The 16,665-nt window shown below is 39.6% G+C and overlaps 1 protein-coding gene across 9 annotated transcripts in view; it reads left to right on the top strand.

Annotated features, from left to right (window-relative positions):
• dsx (doublesex) overlaps positions 1–16,665 on the top strand; it is a 499,608-nt gene that overhangs the window by 80,027 nt on the left and 402,916 nt on the right. The window lies entirely within an intron of this gene.

Genomic DNA, 16,665 nt, shown 5'->3' with positions numbered 1-16,665 from the left:
GAAGCGCTGTGGATTATGAGATGCTGGATGACCCTGGAGGGATCGATTTTGTTTACTGAGCAGAAAATCATGGATTTAACCCCAAGATCTTCCACAGCACAATAAATCGCCACCATCATTTGTATATTTGATATGGAACATTAACGTCGGAAACTATTTGCATATCAAGCGAAAACGTAGTCCTGTATTGTCGCGAAGCGTTATGGTTTTGAGATGCTCGATGACCCTGGAGGGATCGTTTCTGTTTACTGAGCAGAAAATCATGGGCTTAATCCCAAGCTCTCCGTCATGACTCTTAAAATTCATGATCACTAAACAAAATGAATATTTTCTTTCGATAGTCGGCTATCGAGAGATTAAATGAACAACAAATAAACAATACATACTTTTGGTTGCATCGCCAGCTCGAGGTGAATCCTAACCGAATATCCTACCCAACCCTCCAACTCCGTAGCACTTATGAGGGTGTCGCTAAGTCGGTGGCCTCTCGTTAAGTAAGTGCTACATCAACATTTCCTTCCCTATCCCTAGTTATGGTAAAGATGGGCGTGGCCGGGAATAGCGACAGTCATGCTTCTGTTACTCTTGTTTAGATTGGAATCAATGTTTACTCCCCGCATTATTCCTGAAAGTAGTCTAGCTGAGAATTTCAGAAGAGACGTGAGTGTCGCTAGTATCCAATGTACGAAGTATATCATAACAACGCTAACGCTAACAGATGTTGCATTCTTTCAGGTTGAGCAAAAATTCCTCAAATAAAAGGATATTTCGATTATTTTGGATCTAATATAAATTCTGGCTCCCACTGTGTGTTGGCACATTCTTGAGTTGAACTGAGAGCCTGAAGGTTGTTAAAAATCCATTTCCGTAGGCGCTGAACGTTCTTAGTTGTTGCAAAATTTAACCTCCAAATGAATAAATGTTACACCTAATTGCGTCTGACAAAATTTAACCTTCGAGTTGCTTGGTGAGACTGGTCGATCCAGCTGTGTCCTACAAAAATCAATCCTTTGAGCTCATTGGAGTGCCTTTGAGTAAATGCAAGAACGATATTTCAACAAGTTGATGGCTCCTTCGGTAGTGATGATGATCCCCCACCTTTTACCACTACAAAGGTTTAAGCTGGACGATTTATCTTGAAGAAAATTAAGTACGAAATCTTAACCTACACCGGGATCTTAAACCTTTTGTTGCAATTATAAAATCTTTAAAACTGTTCAAAGTCTCAGAGTTTCAATTTTTTTTACCAAATCCTGATGTGAATGTTGAATGTCAGTGTCCGGGACCTTAACATACTTTCGATGTCTGAAACAACCAGATAATTTATAGATTTCTGAAAGATAGTTTTTCATAGGACATTCAGTCATTTTTCTCAAGAATTTCCTCTGTCCAGGTTTTCAGCATCAATTTGTGAATTAGAATTTTAACCAAATGAAAGACTTGCTCTTTTGCTGCATTATTGAAATCAGCTATTCGTCTTTTTGATTACTCAACAATATTGCAAGTGGATAGCTCGTCCCTACTCCAATCCGGATGTAATTTACAAAACCTTAAAGTAAAATATTCAAGATGCCGGGATTTGATTTTTGACGGTTTCAAATCAAATGATAACCATGCGATTCTTATCCTTATTCTCAGAATTTCCGTGTAATTCTGCTCAGCATTATCATGGCATGCTTGTTACAACTAACAGAAATCTTTGCTTGTAATAACCTTGGAATTCGCTTTGGAATTCCATTGAAACTCTCCTAAGAATTTCCACGGAATCCTCCTTAGATTTTTTCCAGATTATCCTGAGTATTCTATCCCTTTGAAATTCTTCTAAATGTTTTCTTTGAGCTTTCAATTCAATTTTATTCTATTTCTAATTTTCTAGTCAAAACTCACCCCGGAAATCATTCGAAATTCTCTTCAGAAACCTTTCGGAAGTGTCTTCAGATATCCCTTGACATTCTCTTAGAATTTTCTTGGAAATTTCCTAAGAATTTCTTTTTTAATTTTCCTCCATTTATTTACTTAATCTCAGAATATGATTCCTATAGTATTTTTCTAGGAATTCCCTTGAATCTGTTTCCTTAAATTCAGTTCTTAATTCTCTTGAATGCTCATAAGAACTATCTTAGGCTTCTCATTAAAATTAACCGTCTGTTCTCCTCCTGATCCCCATACAATTCTCAACAGATTTTCCTTGGAATTTTCCTTGAAGTGCTCCTCACAACTCCTGCGGAATTATTCTTAGAATAGCATAGTAATTCAATTTAGAACCTAATTTTTACTAGGTTTCAGATACAAATCCGCGCCAAATAAAAAAAAATCGTTTACATTGCTTAAAAATACCATTTGTATGACTACTACATGTCATTGCAAGCCTATTGCTTATACCATATTAGCTATTTGCCTGCCCTCAACTTAGTGTTCTTTGAAGCACTTTCATATTTTATGCCCAAAAAATTCGAGAAATTTTCCAACCCGAAAAATTAAAAGACCTGACGGGAATCGAACCCAGCCGCCTTCAGCATGGACTAGCTTCGCTACTTACTTTACTTTTGCTGGTCCGACGTCCCTCAGGATTTGACAATGTTGCGCCAACTAACTCGATCTTGCTCCACTTGGTCCAACCACCTAGCACGCTGCGCTCCTCTGCGTCTTGTTCCAGCCGAATTTGAGGTAAATACCATTTTTGCGGGATTATTATCCGGCATTCTTACAACGGGTCCCGCCCATTGTAACCTTTAGCTTTAACGAATTTATGGATACTGGGTTCACCATAGAGTTGCGCCAGCTCGTGGTTCATTCTTCTCCTCCAAACACCGTTTTCATATACCCCGGCAAAGATGGTCCTAAGCACGTGTCGTTCGAAAACTCCCAGTGCTTACAGGTCCTCCTCGAGCATCGTCCACGTCTCGTGCCCGTAGAGAACTACCGGTTTTATCAGCGTCTTGTACATGGTACACTTCGTGCGGAGTTGAAGTTTACCCGTCCTTAAGCCGAAGTGAATCCAATGGCGTTTGAATCGTGTTTCAATGCATTAGCCCTAATTTAAAATCCGTAGAATCCGTAACAATATCTCAAAAATTTGTTTCTCTTTAGCAAATCTCACGGTACGTATGGAAAGATAAATCAATTTAGAAGTCATCTGCAGTGAAAACCTTCCATTTGGTTAAAAAATCCACTTCAAAAAATAGAGTCAAAGGGCGGGTTGTGCTTAGTAGGCTTAAAATAAGATCTAAGCCATACCGTTTTCTTTTTGAAAATGTAGAATCACAAACATGTCTTAGACAATAAACAAATGTTAAAATAATAGAAAGACTACGGAGTGTTAAAATTTTCCCTAGATTTAAATCAAGCTCAAGATTTCTAAAACAATTGTTCAATTCAATCTCTCACTCTTCACAATTCAGTCTATTCAGACTCGATAGGCAAATGACGGTACAAAAATCCATCAGTATATTCTAGGGCACAGCACAGTCAACTCTCCCTTACTCGATATTTTTCCTAACTCGATGAAATTCAACGTCCTTTCAATTTTGCAAGTAATACTCTCCCCCTAACTCGATACCTTCTTCACTCGATGTGTTTTGATTAATTTTTCCATGTATTTTCCCCTGTCTAAGCCAATTTTATGTATGTTTTATTTATAATTATGTTTTAAAAGCCGTTGCAGTGAAATTATATAGATTAAAAATAGAGTTTAATTGTAGATCTACCGTGAACGTTCTGGGTTGCAGGATATTGTATTCAGCGACCACGGTAGACGATGTAAAGACTTATTTCCCTTTAGGCTTATTACAGGTGTCTTTCGCTGGATCGATTCTTGCAAAGTTTTTAGAAATTGAAATGTTTTTTTTTTCTCCCGGTGCGCCTTTTTGTACCAAGGGTATATAATTGTACAAACTGCAAAAACTTGAGACACACAGCTGCTTTTTGTGACAACAAGCCCCGTTGGCATCAGCCGCACAAAATGAAAATACTTTTGAGATTTTGTCTTCCGATGAACTAGACGCGGACATAGCAGATGAAAGTGAGTCTCCGGACGTACACGTCCCCGGTACAAGGAACCCGACTAGCTCCCCGGGAGTGCGGCGGAAAAAGGCTTAAACCCACTCTCAAAAGCTTGCAAAAATCTGCAGGTAGTGGGGATTTATTGAAAAAGCCGAACAAATCGGTAATTGCTGCTCCTTCTGATCCTTGCTGCAGCTATTCCACCCCGCCGCTACCTAATAAAGGTAACCGTAAGAGGTTTTCAAAAATAAACGCCATGTCTACTCGGGATTCAAAGAAAAATCTCCCGTCTAAGCAAGGAAAGATTAAATTTAAGGACATTGTGGATAATATTTTGAATGCCCTCGGCTTTCCCGACGAATCACCACTTCGAGGGCTTATTGACCTGCTTGTTCCTATAGTCGGAAGCTACTTCAAGCAATTGACTGTATCATGGCCCCTCATTGGTGAATTCATATCTTTCGATGGATAATTCGTCGAGTGAGGATCAAGATATGATCACTGTATTACAATGGAACTGTTGTAGTTCAATACTTAAATTAGACTCGTTCAAATATTTGATTCACAATTCTAATTGTGATATATTTGCACTCTGTGAAACATGGCTTTCTTCTGAAGATGAACTACACACTTAGAAATGACTAATTTTACACGTGACGGAATCCATCTTTGACAGAAAAGATGATACGTAAACAAACATGTTATGTAATATAGTACTCCGAGACTGAAAAGTTCGTTGCTCGATGAAAAGTACGTTTTGATTGAGCTGTATTTCGCGTCTGTTATGACTCAATTTTCTGTCAAAATTGACGCTCGTATATGCCACTCTCAGAGCACCTAAATCTACATGAATTTTTCTAAGTGTGTAAACTTCCACGATTTTAACATTATCCGCCTGGACCGAGACGATTCATATGGTGGCGTACTTTTGAGGATGAAAAAGTGCTACCCCTTCTATAAAATCTCAATCCCAACAAATTCAGGCATTGAAATTGTCGCTTGCCAAATAAATGTGAAGAACAAAGATCTTTGCATAGCTTCTATATATGTCCCTCCAAGGACTTCCATAAACCGCCGTCAGCTTTGAAGTTCAGTTACTATTCTCCCATCTCCAGTTCTAAAACTGGGCGATATGAACTCACACGGTACTGGCTGGGGCGAATCATACGATGACAATAGAGCGGGTATTTTCTATGATTTGTGCGACGATTTCAACTTGACTATCAATGGTGAAGCAACACGAATAGCAAAACCTCCTGCTCGGAAGAGCCGTCTTACTATATATTTGTGCTCTAACTCACTATCATTAGATTGTCTGTGGAAGGTATTCAATGATCCCCATGGTAGTGATCATTTCCCAATTATTATTTCAATCAAATGTGGTCGTCAAAAATCATATCTGTCAATTCAAGTTCCTTTTGACCTCACGAGGAATATTGATTGGAAACAAATTGCATCGGCGGTAACTCTTGGCATTGACTCTACCGATCCTCTGCCACGAACTGATGTACAAAAGCGCATTAGAAGCTCAGAAACTACGTGTTCCAAGTGCATCCTTCAAAAGAAGACCCGCCATTTCTGGAAGGGATGACGAATGTACAAAGTTGTATCTTGAGAAATCCGATGCATTTAAAGATTATCGTAGACATGAAAGATCTGAGCTAGGGGTAATGCATGTAATGTCGGCCTAAGTGTCCCTAATTTGGGCCCATACATAAATTCAGCAATCGACTAAATTTTCAATAGCAATCAAAAATATCCATTAGTACCGTCCCATTGACGCGTTCATCTAGATACAATTGATAAATAGCAGATTTTTAGCGATGGGCCCAATCTTAGATCCATAGGCCAACATTAGAGCCATTTCCCCTATGTAAATCTTGAAAAAAAAGCTTAAAAACTTACTGAAAGCAAAGAAAAGAAATTACTGGCGTACTTTTATCGAGGGACTTTCTAGAGAAACCACGAGGACAACGCTATGGAAAGAGGCTCGCTATATGCGAAACCGCTCATCCCAAGTAAAATTGCAAGTTTTATGGAGGTTTTAAAGCATGCTACAAGTCTAAATCTTTACCTACAGAACCCTTATAAAACCGAAATTGTTACTTGGGATCTTCCAATGAGAGTGAAGAATACTCATCCCAATGGATATTCGACTTCGCTAAAAAGGTTTGTCCCGACTCTGTCCCAGCACAACCGACTTTACGGCATGCAGCCCGAAGTCACGGTTCTCTGGATGAACCATTCACAATGTTGGAATTTTCAATGGCGCTTCTTTCATGGAATAACTCTGCTCCGGGAAGCGATATGATTAAATTTGACCTTCAAAAAAAAACTTCCCCGATATCGCTAAAAGTTATACAGTTATATAGTTCCACCAGCATGGAGACAGGTTAAAGTAATAGCTATAAATTAATACCGTCCGATCTCTATGTTATCATGCCTGAGGAAATTGTTAGAAATAATGATCTTATCAAGACTTGACCATTGGGTTGAATCAAACAACCTGCTTTCAAATACGCAATTTTTGGTATCCGAAAGAGTAAAGGAACAAACGATTGTCTAGCGTTGCTTTCATCTGCACAAGGAGCAATTGGCTTCAGTCTTTTTGGATATTAAGGGTGCATTTGATTCAGTTTCCATAGACATACTGTCAGGCAGTCTGCACAGTAGTGGATTACCCGGTATTTCATTTAAGGGGGGAAATACAAGTAACAAGTCAAAAACTCGACGATTTTCGGATTTTTTTTTGTGAGCAAATGAAACAACGCAAACGTTTGGGGTTTTTTGCATTAAATTGCTTCAGTCTTCCTCTACATTTGAGATTTTTTTTCATTGGTGTGTGACCTCTGTGGTTCTTTGGGGTCACATCGGAAGGAGGTCGCCTCCGGTGGGGATTGGTAATTGGTGGGCGTTCTAGAGACCTGAAAAATGGATAAAACTTACTTTTATCAATTGGACCTTATTCACAAAAGATTTTTGTTCTATGTGAACCTCTAAAACCCTAAAAAAAAACGATTTAAAAATTTAGAAAAAAATATCTGAAAAAAAGTTGATTTTTCACTGTTTTTTTTTTCACTTTAGGCAGACCTGAAAATGATTTATTGTTAATTTTTCATGATATCAGTGGTTCACATAAAGTAAAAATCTATTTTCTTTAAGATGTGCCATGTTTCAAGTCATTTGGATGAGAACTTTTTGAGTTATCTTTCCCGCCAATTTGGAAAACACCGTTTCGAGAAAAACGCGTTTAAAGTTTTGGGTTGTGTAATAACATGATGTCTGGAACTTACGGTTAATCGGCGATACCGGGGCCATACATCACTCCTTCTACGTGCTCGTAAAAATAAAAAAAAAATAAATTTGATATTTAAACATTTTTAAAGTAAAATAAAAAAAATCGATAAAAATTTTTATACTTGCATTTCCCCCCTTAACTCTTATAAAAGTGCGAACTAAATATAGAATTAGTGTAGAGGACAAAAACCTTTTTTTAAATTTATTTTCTAAAAGTTCCGTTCAAGTTTCGCCAGAAGCTGCTTAGAATGCTCTTCAACTACGCTATCGGAACTTTCTTATAACGATTTAAAAATGAGGCTGCTTAGAATTCTATATACGACCTTCAACCAAGCTGCTTAAGTCACAAATAGCCTTTTATCAGAACTTTTGATTACTTGGGGAATTAGGTTCAATTAGTTAAAAGCATGTCTTTTTTGCTCGAACATGACTTTTACTGACATTTCGAATTTCGCATATATTTCATGGACCACCCAATCCCCCCCCCCCCCCTTAATGCAGCCCAATTACAGACATTTCTGAAATACACAGACATTTTTCGCAGAAAAAAAAAAATCTGGCAACTCTGCCTAGGACGACAACAGCAGAAACAGAAACACTTTCTTTTTTTTTTTTACTTTGATTTGTTTTCCGTCGATCTTGTTTTCCTATGCTACCGACGCCAAGAAGGCAGCTCCCACACCTGGACCCTACCACCTATCGACCAATCAACTCATGAACCGGGGACCAACGGCTTTACTTCCCATCCGAAGGAAGGCGTGATCAGAGATGTTATGCCTCAGAACATCCCGGCGGCGCCGACTGGGATTGAACCCAGGCCTGCTGGAGTGAGAGGCAATCACGCTTACCACTACACCACCGACGCCGCTCAGAAACCCTTTCAACACTCAAAACTCAACACATCACCACAACAGCAATAGGACCTTAGAAGACAAGTAGAGCAACAGCTTGCTGGTTCGTTCGAAAGTCGGTTCGTATATCGTACGAATAAGGCATTACGGATGTTTCGTACAATCTACGAAAAATATTTTTTATCTACGAAACCCATTTTTACGAAACGAGCGTTTTTTCAGGCATGGTTCGTGTAAATAATTCTTCGCCAAGTTGGATTTTGAACATTAATCGAATTAATTAATTTCACTGAACCGTGACGTGCTCGGCCAAGCCTCCGTCTAAGTGCCTGTAGCCGAAGTTAGTCTACTATTTAAGTCTGGATGACTCCACCGAGTGCTCCACTTTCGATCAACCCAAGTTCAGCCATATTTCCAAATATGACAAATCCAGTTCCCATACGGCTTTGCACAGCATTCAGTCAACTATTGGAGCAGCTCATCGGAACCGACCGTGAAGACAACAACAGCAACAAAAAAAAACTAACAACATACCTCATGCTCCGGTTTGTTTCCCCGGCTTTCCAGCCAGCAGAGAAACAGCGAGGACAAACCAGAAGGAACAAAAAAAAAAAAGCGAGACTTGCCGCAAAACCACGACCAAAACGTGACTGTCAATGATTCAAATCGCGCTTCTCGGGCGCGTTCCTGCACACGCCATTTATCTCGGTGTGCTTGTCGTTTCCTTTCCTGGCCCGTAGAGCCGCTCGCTGCAGCCACAGCCATGCCAACAATTCGTGTAATTGAAGTCATTATTCTTCGATAAATTTCCTTTTATCGCAAGCTGGGGACGACGACGACGACGACGACGGCGATTGTGCGCGTAAAAAGTGCTACATTTTGGTCGAGATCCTCCTCCGGCAGCCGTTAAGTGGCAATCAGATAAGGGAAGCTCCCGCCGGATAGGACGGCGCAACAGGTCAAGACCGATGATCTAGCCGGGTGGCTTTTGCTATTGTTCGAGAACTAAAACGAGTCCCGGGTGTTGCCTTCCATAGATCATAGAGGCAGGCGATGGCGAGATAGGCTAATCGCAAGGATTTATCTTTCCGCTTTCTGTTCACCATGGCATCTTGCGGAACCGGTTTTGCATCCGAAGAAAGCACGGAAGTGGTTGGTTTTATTTCTTCGAACAAACAGTTACATCACAAATCTAAACATTTTAGCATTTGCAAAAAAAAAAAAAACACATTCGGATGATCGTCGTCGTCGTCATTCTGTCAAGTGCACCTTGCTATTCATGGTGAGCTATTTATTCTCCTCTCCGTCTCTTGTCCCAAAACCTCCCAAATGGCTGAACGGACCGAACCAACTAACGGTAGTAGTGCGCAAAATAGTGCAGATCTAAATTTGGAACGCCCGACGTCGTCGCAACACTGTTGCACCGTTGATCGTTCCGCGATGATCGGTCAAAAATAGAAACCAACCAACCAACGGTCGCGACGCCGCGATGCAAGTCAAATTCTGCATGCAGGGTAGACAGACAAGCACGGCAGGATGAAGAATCTGTGCGATCGATTCAATGATGCGCACTCATCGCGGCCATACGCTCATGGGCGCACACAAACACACTTCCACGACGACGAGCAGGGACGTACTTGGCATTCAAAACTGCTGCAGAACCCACAGACGTGGACCCCTCGGAACGCTTCTGCCCTCGGTACCGATCTGCCTTACATGTCAGTTCACCGAACCAAATCCAGCACAATTTATGACAAGAAACAGTTAATCTATTCGCAAAGTAGACCTCACCGCACAAATCTTGCCAGCCTGCATGTCCACTGCGGTTGAATGACGTGAAGAATTTCAGCTAATTGCAAAATTATTAATAGCATCCACACCGCTCCTAGGATCACAGCACCCGAAGAGCTAGGGCTTACATCATCATCATCATCATCAATTCCACTGTAAGACGTAATATACTTCCTCCTGTGAGATCATGTCAAATCCTTAATTTCAATTAAATCCAAATTGTGAACAAATTGATTATTGTATGCAAATTGGCCCTTTTCTTGTTCATCGTTGATCCTGACCGGTGCAGTGAGGCAGCGCGGTTGTCTTTCTCCGCATCTCCAGAAGTGACAATGAGTCGTTACAGCAAGAGGGTGCCCCTCAATTAAGGCGCAGTATGTGATAATTTAGCATACCGCAGAGCATAGTTCTGTTGCTGACGACTGGTTGCTGGTATACCTATATGAACTTGAGCAAAACCGGCCTCGTGAGACAAGGGAAAAGAGAGCAAAAGGTTGACACACGGTTGCCGGTTTGCGCGACATCTCGGCGCAACAGGGAACAGAAGGGGTTCACACCGAGTCAAGCAAAGAGCGAGCGGGGGGAGGGAAGTTGGTAAACAAGATTCTCCTGTTGCAGAGTTAGTCAGAACTGCGATGATGGTGATAGGGGACGGAATACAAAAGAAAAGACAGTGTGGACAAAAAATGAGGAAGTGAATGTCTTGTTCTGCCCGGTGGAGATCGATGGGCTTTTAATTACGGCGAAACGGAGGTGAATTTCGAGGACGGCTTTTGCTGAAAATTGAAAATTGAAAATTAACCCTTGCCGACCTACTGTGAAGCCACTGCTGTAAATTATAGCCTTTATGGCGGTTATTTTCAACACCATTGCACATCGTTACTTTGGGTCTTGGGAATGATTAGAGCTCAAGAAAAATAAAATAGAAACCTAAAACATGACCAACTGGACATAGTCCAATTGAAAAATGACCAAATGATATTTTTGAAAATTGACCAATTGAAAATTGACCAATTGAAAATTGACCAATTGAAAATTGACCAATTGAAAATTGACCAATTTAAAAATTGACCAATTGAAAATTGACCAATTGAAAATTGACCAATTGAAAATTGGCCAATTGAAAATTGACCAATTGAAAATTGACCAATTGAAAATTGACCAATTGAAAATTGACCAATTGAAAATTGTCCAATTGAAAATTGACCAATTGAAAATCGACCAATTGAGAATTGACCAATTGAAAATTGACCTATTGAAAATTGACCAATTGCAAATTCACCAATTGCAAATTGATCAATTGGAAATTTAACAATTGAAAATTGACCAATTGAAAATTGACCAATTGAAAATTGACCAATTGAAAATTGACCAATTGAAAATTGACCAATTGAAAATTGACCAATTGAAAATTGACCAATTGAAAATTGACCAATTGAAAATTGACCAATTGAAAATTGACCAATTGAAAATTGATCAATTGAAAATTGACCAATTGAAAATTGACCACTTGAAAATTGACCAATTGAAAATTGACCAATTGAAAATTGACCAATTGAAAATTGACCAATTGAAAATTGACCAATTGAAAATTGACCAATTGAAAATTGACCAATTGAAAATTGACCAATTGAAAATTGACCAATTGAAAATTGACCAATTGAAAATTGACCAATTGAAAATTGACCAATTGAAAATTTACCAATTGAAAATTGACCAATTGAAAATTGACCAATTGAAAATTGACCAATTGAAAATTGACCAATTGAAAATTGACCAATTGAAAATTGACCATTTGAAAACTATCCAACTTAAAATTTACCAATTTTAAATTGATCAATTTTAAATTGACCAATTGAAAATTGACCAATTGAAAATTGACCAATTGAAAATTGAGCAATTGAAAATTGACCTATTGAAAATTGACCAATTGAAAATTGACCAATTGAAAATTGACCAATTGCAAATTGACCAATTGAAAATTGACCAATTGAAAACTAACAAATTGAAAATTGACCAATTGAAAATTGACCAATTGAAAATTGACCAATTGAAAACTGACCAATTGAAAATTGACCAATTGAAAATTGACCAATTGAAAATTGACCCATTGAAAATTGTCCAATTGAAAATTGACCAATTGAAAATTGGCCAATTCAAAATCGACCAATTGAAAATCGACCAATTGAAAATTAACCAAAAGATAATTGACAAATTGAAATTCACTAATTGCAAATTGACCAATTGAAAATTGACCAATTGAAAAGTGACCAATTGAAAATTGACAAATTTAAAATTGACAAATTGAAAATTGACAAATTATAAATTGACGATTTGAAAATTGGAAAATTGAGAATTGACCAACTGGAAATTGACAAATTGATTATTTAAAATTCAGTTCTTAACCAAATTCCACCAAATTTGGCTCAGTTCTTGGAGAGATCAATACAAGGTCAACAAGACTATGATTGTTACTTGAACTCAAATTGTTACTCGAAAATACATGCAAGCACTTTCTAAGATTATGGCTATGGTTGTGATTAAACTTTAACACGTGACTTCAATCATTCCGCAAAATTTGAATCCTTCCACAAACTCCCTAACAAAGATATCGCCTCGTTGAGTAAACACCAGGTCCAAAAACCTAACCTTCTAACGCATCGTCAACTAATTGTCCCAACCGGTATTTCTCGCTTTGATCTTTTCCGTGCTCCGGTGACAAAACTGTCTACTTAATCCTCTTGTGCGTACGACTCCTTCGTTTTGTGTCTATCTCTCTCTCTCTCTCTCTCCTTCTCTCTCTCTCTCTCTATCTGGTGCAACAATACAAAGACTTAATTATCCCTTTGCGCAAGCCCGTGCCCATTCTTAGGCCTACGACGTCGTCGAATTCTACGGAACCAGAACAGACAAGCGAGCGCGGCTGGAAAGCCACGTTTGCATTCAACCATTCATGGCATTTCGATTGCGACACTCTCACCGCTCATTATTTAGAATGCTGTGTTGAATGTGTGCCCGAGGATAGGTGTCAACCGAAAGGTATAGCACGCTCGACTGCACACCCCGAAATGGGTACGGAGCTCGCCTCTCCCGGTTCGGACTCCCAGGGGAGGTACAAAAAAGTCGACTTACTCTGCGCGCTTTGACCACGTTCCAGCCTTCCAGCCGGCCAAGAAGTAGGGCTTCATGGATCGACGCGCTCGCCTTGGAGGGAGAGAGCAGCCGAGGCACACCACAATGATTTAGTGGTGCGTTGTATTAAAATGTTTAGCCACCAAAATGAATGTGTATCACCGCCTTAAATGACTCAATAAAGCACCCGCTCTCGCTGTTGCTGCTGTTGCTGGTGCTGTTCTTGCTGCTGTAGAGTCGAGCTGCAAACGAGGAGGAGAAAGATTTATGGCCGGGTTACTCCCTGGGTTTCCGTACGTACGTGTGGAAAGAATCAACTTCGCATTGCGGTGGAGTGCAGTGGAGTGTGGGAGTCGTGGGGTGAGAGGCTTGTCGGGATTAAATTAGTGATAATTGCAGGGATTGCAGGGACGCACGAGGGCTGCTGTTGTGGTGGTGGCTGGCTACCTATGTGCGAATTGTTTGAAATTTGAGCTCGGAGACTTGTTGCGTTTTGCTCTGGCGAAGTGGAATTCAAAGGGTGTGGACCGAAGGTTGAGCTTGTAAAGGCTTCGGAAGGTGTGACAGACGGAGGGTGAGAGAATCTGTGTGGTTTTTTTGAGTTTCTAGGACGCAAAAGACCCTTGATTGCGAACTACTTGGAGACCTTTCGTAAACATTTCATTTCATGAAGCAGATATTGGTTCGTTAAAATGACCTTGACGTTTTGAAATTACTAGAACGGGGCTAAAATCACGGTGCCTATAAGGATGAAGAACTCGAATATGGTGAAAAGTGAAAATCGACCATCGTGGTGTTCACGTCACTTTGTCATCTCACGGTAGAGTTCAATTTATGTACCACATGACGAACCACCAAGCTCTGCGAATTCATATAATAAATCTGGACAACGTACTAGACTTTATTGAGCCTGAAGTACACCAAGATTGAAATTCCAGGATAATTTGGCGAACCCGGTATACTTTTTCATTTCAACTGTTTACCCCACTTTAAATCGTAGGATTATGCGAAGACTTACGAGTTCTATATATTTAGTCGGGATATCGAAGACAATTCGTTGATTCTCTAGAACATCGATACATGAACTTTAAGGTCTTTGGAGAACCTAAGCTATTTTGCCAATACAACTTATGACTAATTATGTGATTCAGTCCCACGGTCTGTACGGATTCGTATAATAAATCAGGACGACGTAAAGTTTTCGTAGAATCTGTAGAACTCTAAGATATCAACTTCAGGATAATTTGGAGAACCTGATGCAATTTGATATTTCAACATAATATCCCGCTGGATATTATGGGGCTCTACGAAGCTCTACAAGTTCAGAAATGTAGTCGGGTCGTACAACACCTGGTTGAGCCTGATGATCAGACCTCCAGGATGATTTCGAAAATCAAAGACGTATTGGTAACACAATTATGAATCTCGCATGCTGGGATGAGATCCCTCGAAGTTCATGAAGCCCTAAGAATTCAAAAATTTTATCCAGACATCATACAATACCTCGTTAAGGCTCATGACCTGAGCTCCATGATGATTTGCAGAATCAGAGATATTTTGTTAACACAATCAAACATGGATCTCACATGATGGGATGAGTTCCTACGAAGCTCTATGGAGTCGCATAATAAATCAGAATAACATACATTATTGCACTGACCCTGTAGAACATCATGAACCAAACTCCAGGATAACTTGGAGAACCCGAAATACTTTGTCATTACAACGTTGTTCCCCGCATTGTATTATGGAGCTCCGCGAAGCTCCCCAAGCTAAAAAACCTAGCCGAGCCATCATACGACTCCTCGTTGATCCATTAGAAAATCAAGATCTGAACTCCATGATGATTTGGAGAATCGGATATATTTGGTTAACACAATTAAATATGTATTTCCTACGATGCTCCACAAATTAGTCGGATCGTGCAAAAGGTATGTGCCATAAAATAATGCGATCTTTTTCATACAAATCATACCATACCATGACCCATACTGTAAAATTTCAACATCAATTCTTCGGGACGATTTGGAGAATTTGTTGTACCTCGTACGTGCTGTTTTGTATTTGACATGGCTTACTTTAAGCTCTACGGGCATTTTGTGGGCTGTTTTGGTCGAAGTTCGAAGGGACACAAGGACCACAAAAGGTTGAAGGGACAAAAGGTCGAATTTAACTTAAAAGGACAATAGGTCGAATGGACAAATGGTCAAATGAACAAATGTTCAAATGGATGGAAGGTTGGATTTAACTTAAAAGGACGAAAGGTCGAATGGACAAAAGGTCAAAGGATAAAAGGTCTGATGCACAAATGGTCGAATGGACTTAAGGTCGTTATGGACATAAGGTCGAAATGGATAAATTGGTCAAATTATTGGAGGATAGCTCTCACACATTTTTCTTTAAATCATGAGCAGTTCTCTGGAAAGTTAATATAACAAATAGTTACTTTAAGAGACAAATAACTGCCTTTCTCTAAAATATATTCCTGCTTTAAATCATGAGCAGTTCTTTGGGAGTATTTGCAAAGTATTTTTCTAAGCTCTTTTAAACTCTGAGCGAACATTTTCTAAACAATATTTTGTTAATTTTGGTGTTGATTTTCTGAAATTATGTCCATTCGATCTTTTGTCCATTCGTACTTTAGCCCCTCTAAGTTTAATTTGACCTTTTGTCGCGTCGACCTTTTTCCCTTTCGACCTTTTTTTCTCTTCGACCATTTTTCCTTCGGCCATTTTCTCTTCGACCTTTTTTCCCTTCGACCTTTTTTCCCTTCGACCTTTTTATCTTCGACATTTTCACCATTTAACCTTTTGTCCTTTTGACCTTTTGTTCCTCTGAGTTCGGTTCGAACTTTTCTCCATTCGATCTTTTGCCCATTTGAGCTTCTGTCCCTCTAAGTTCAATTCGATCTTTTGTCCTTCTATGTTCAATTCGACCATTTGACCTTTTGCCCCTTCAACTTTTTGTCTCTTCGATCTTTTGTCTCTTCGACCTTTTGACCATTCGTCATTTTGTTCATCTAAGTTCCATTCCACCTTTTGTCCATTCGGCTTTTTGGCTCTTCGATCTTTTGTCTCTTCGATTTTCTCTCCCTATAAGTTCAATTCGACCTTTTTCCCATTCAATCTTTTGACCATTCGTTTTTTAGTCCGTCTAAGTTCAATTCGACCTTTTGTCCCTTCGACCTTTTTGCCTTTCGACCTTTTGTCTCTTCGACCTGTTGTCTCTTCGACCTTTTGTCTCTTCGACCTTTTGTCTCTTCGACCTTTGGTCTCTTCGACCTTTTGTCTCTTAGACCTTTTGTCTCTTCGACCTTTTGTCTCTTCGACCTTTTGTCTCTTCGACCTTTTGTCTCTTCGACCTTTTGTCTCTTCGACCTTTTGCCTCTTCGACCTTTTGTCTCTTCGACCTTTTGTCTCTTCGACCTTTTGTCTCTTCGACCTTTTGTCTCTTCGACCTTTTGTCTCTTCGACCTTTTGTCTCTTCGACCTTTTGTCTCTTCGACCTTTTGTCTCTTCGACCTTTTGTCTCTTCGACCTTTTGTCTCTTCGACCTTTTGTCCCTTCGACCTTTTTGCCTTTCGACCTTTTTT

The sequence above is a fragment of the Ochlerotatus camptorhynchus genome, unplaced genomic scaffold (genome assembly GCF_037179485.1).
Source record: "Ochlerotatus camptorhynchus isolate MF236.1 unplaced genomic scaffold, CSIRO-AGI_Acam_v1.1 ptg000066l, whole genome shotgun sequence".
In the NCBI taxonomy this organism is placed as follows: domain Eukaryota; kingdom Metazoa; phylum Arthropoda; class Insecta; order Diptera; family Culicidae; genus Ochlerotatus; species Ochlerotatus camptorhynchus.
This window is presented reverse-complemented; position numbering and strand designations above follow the sequence as displayed.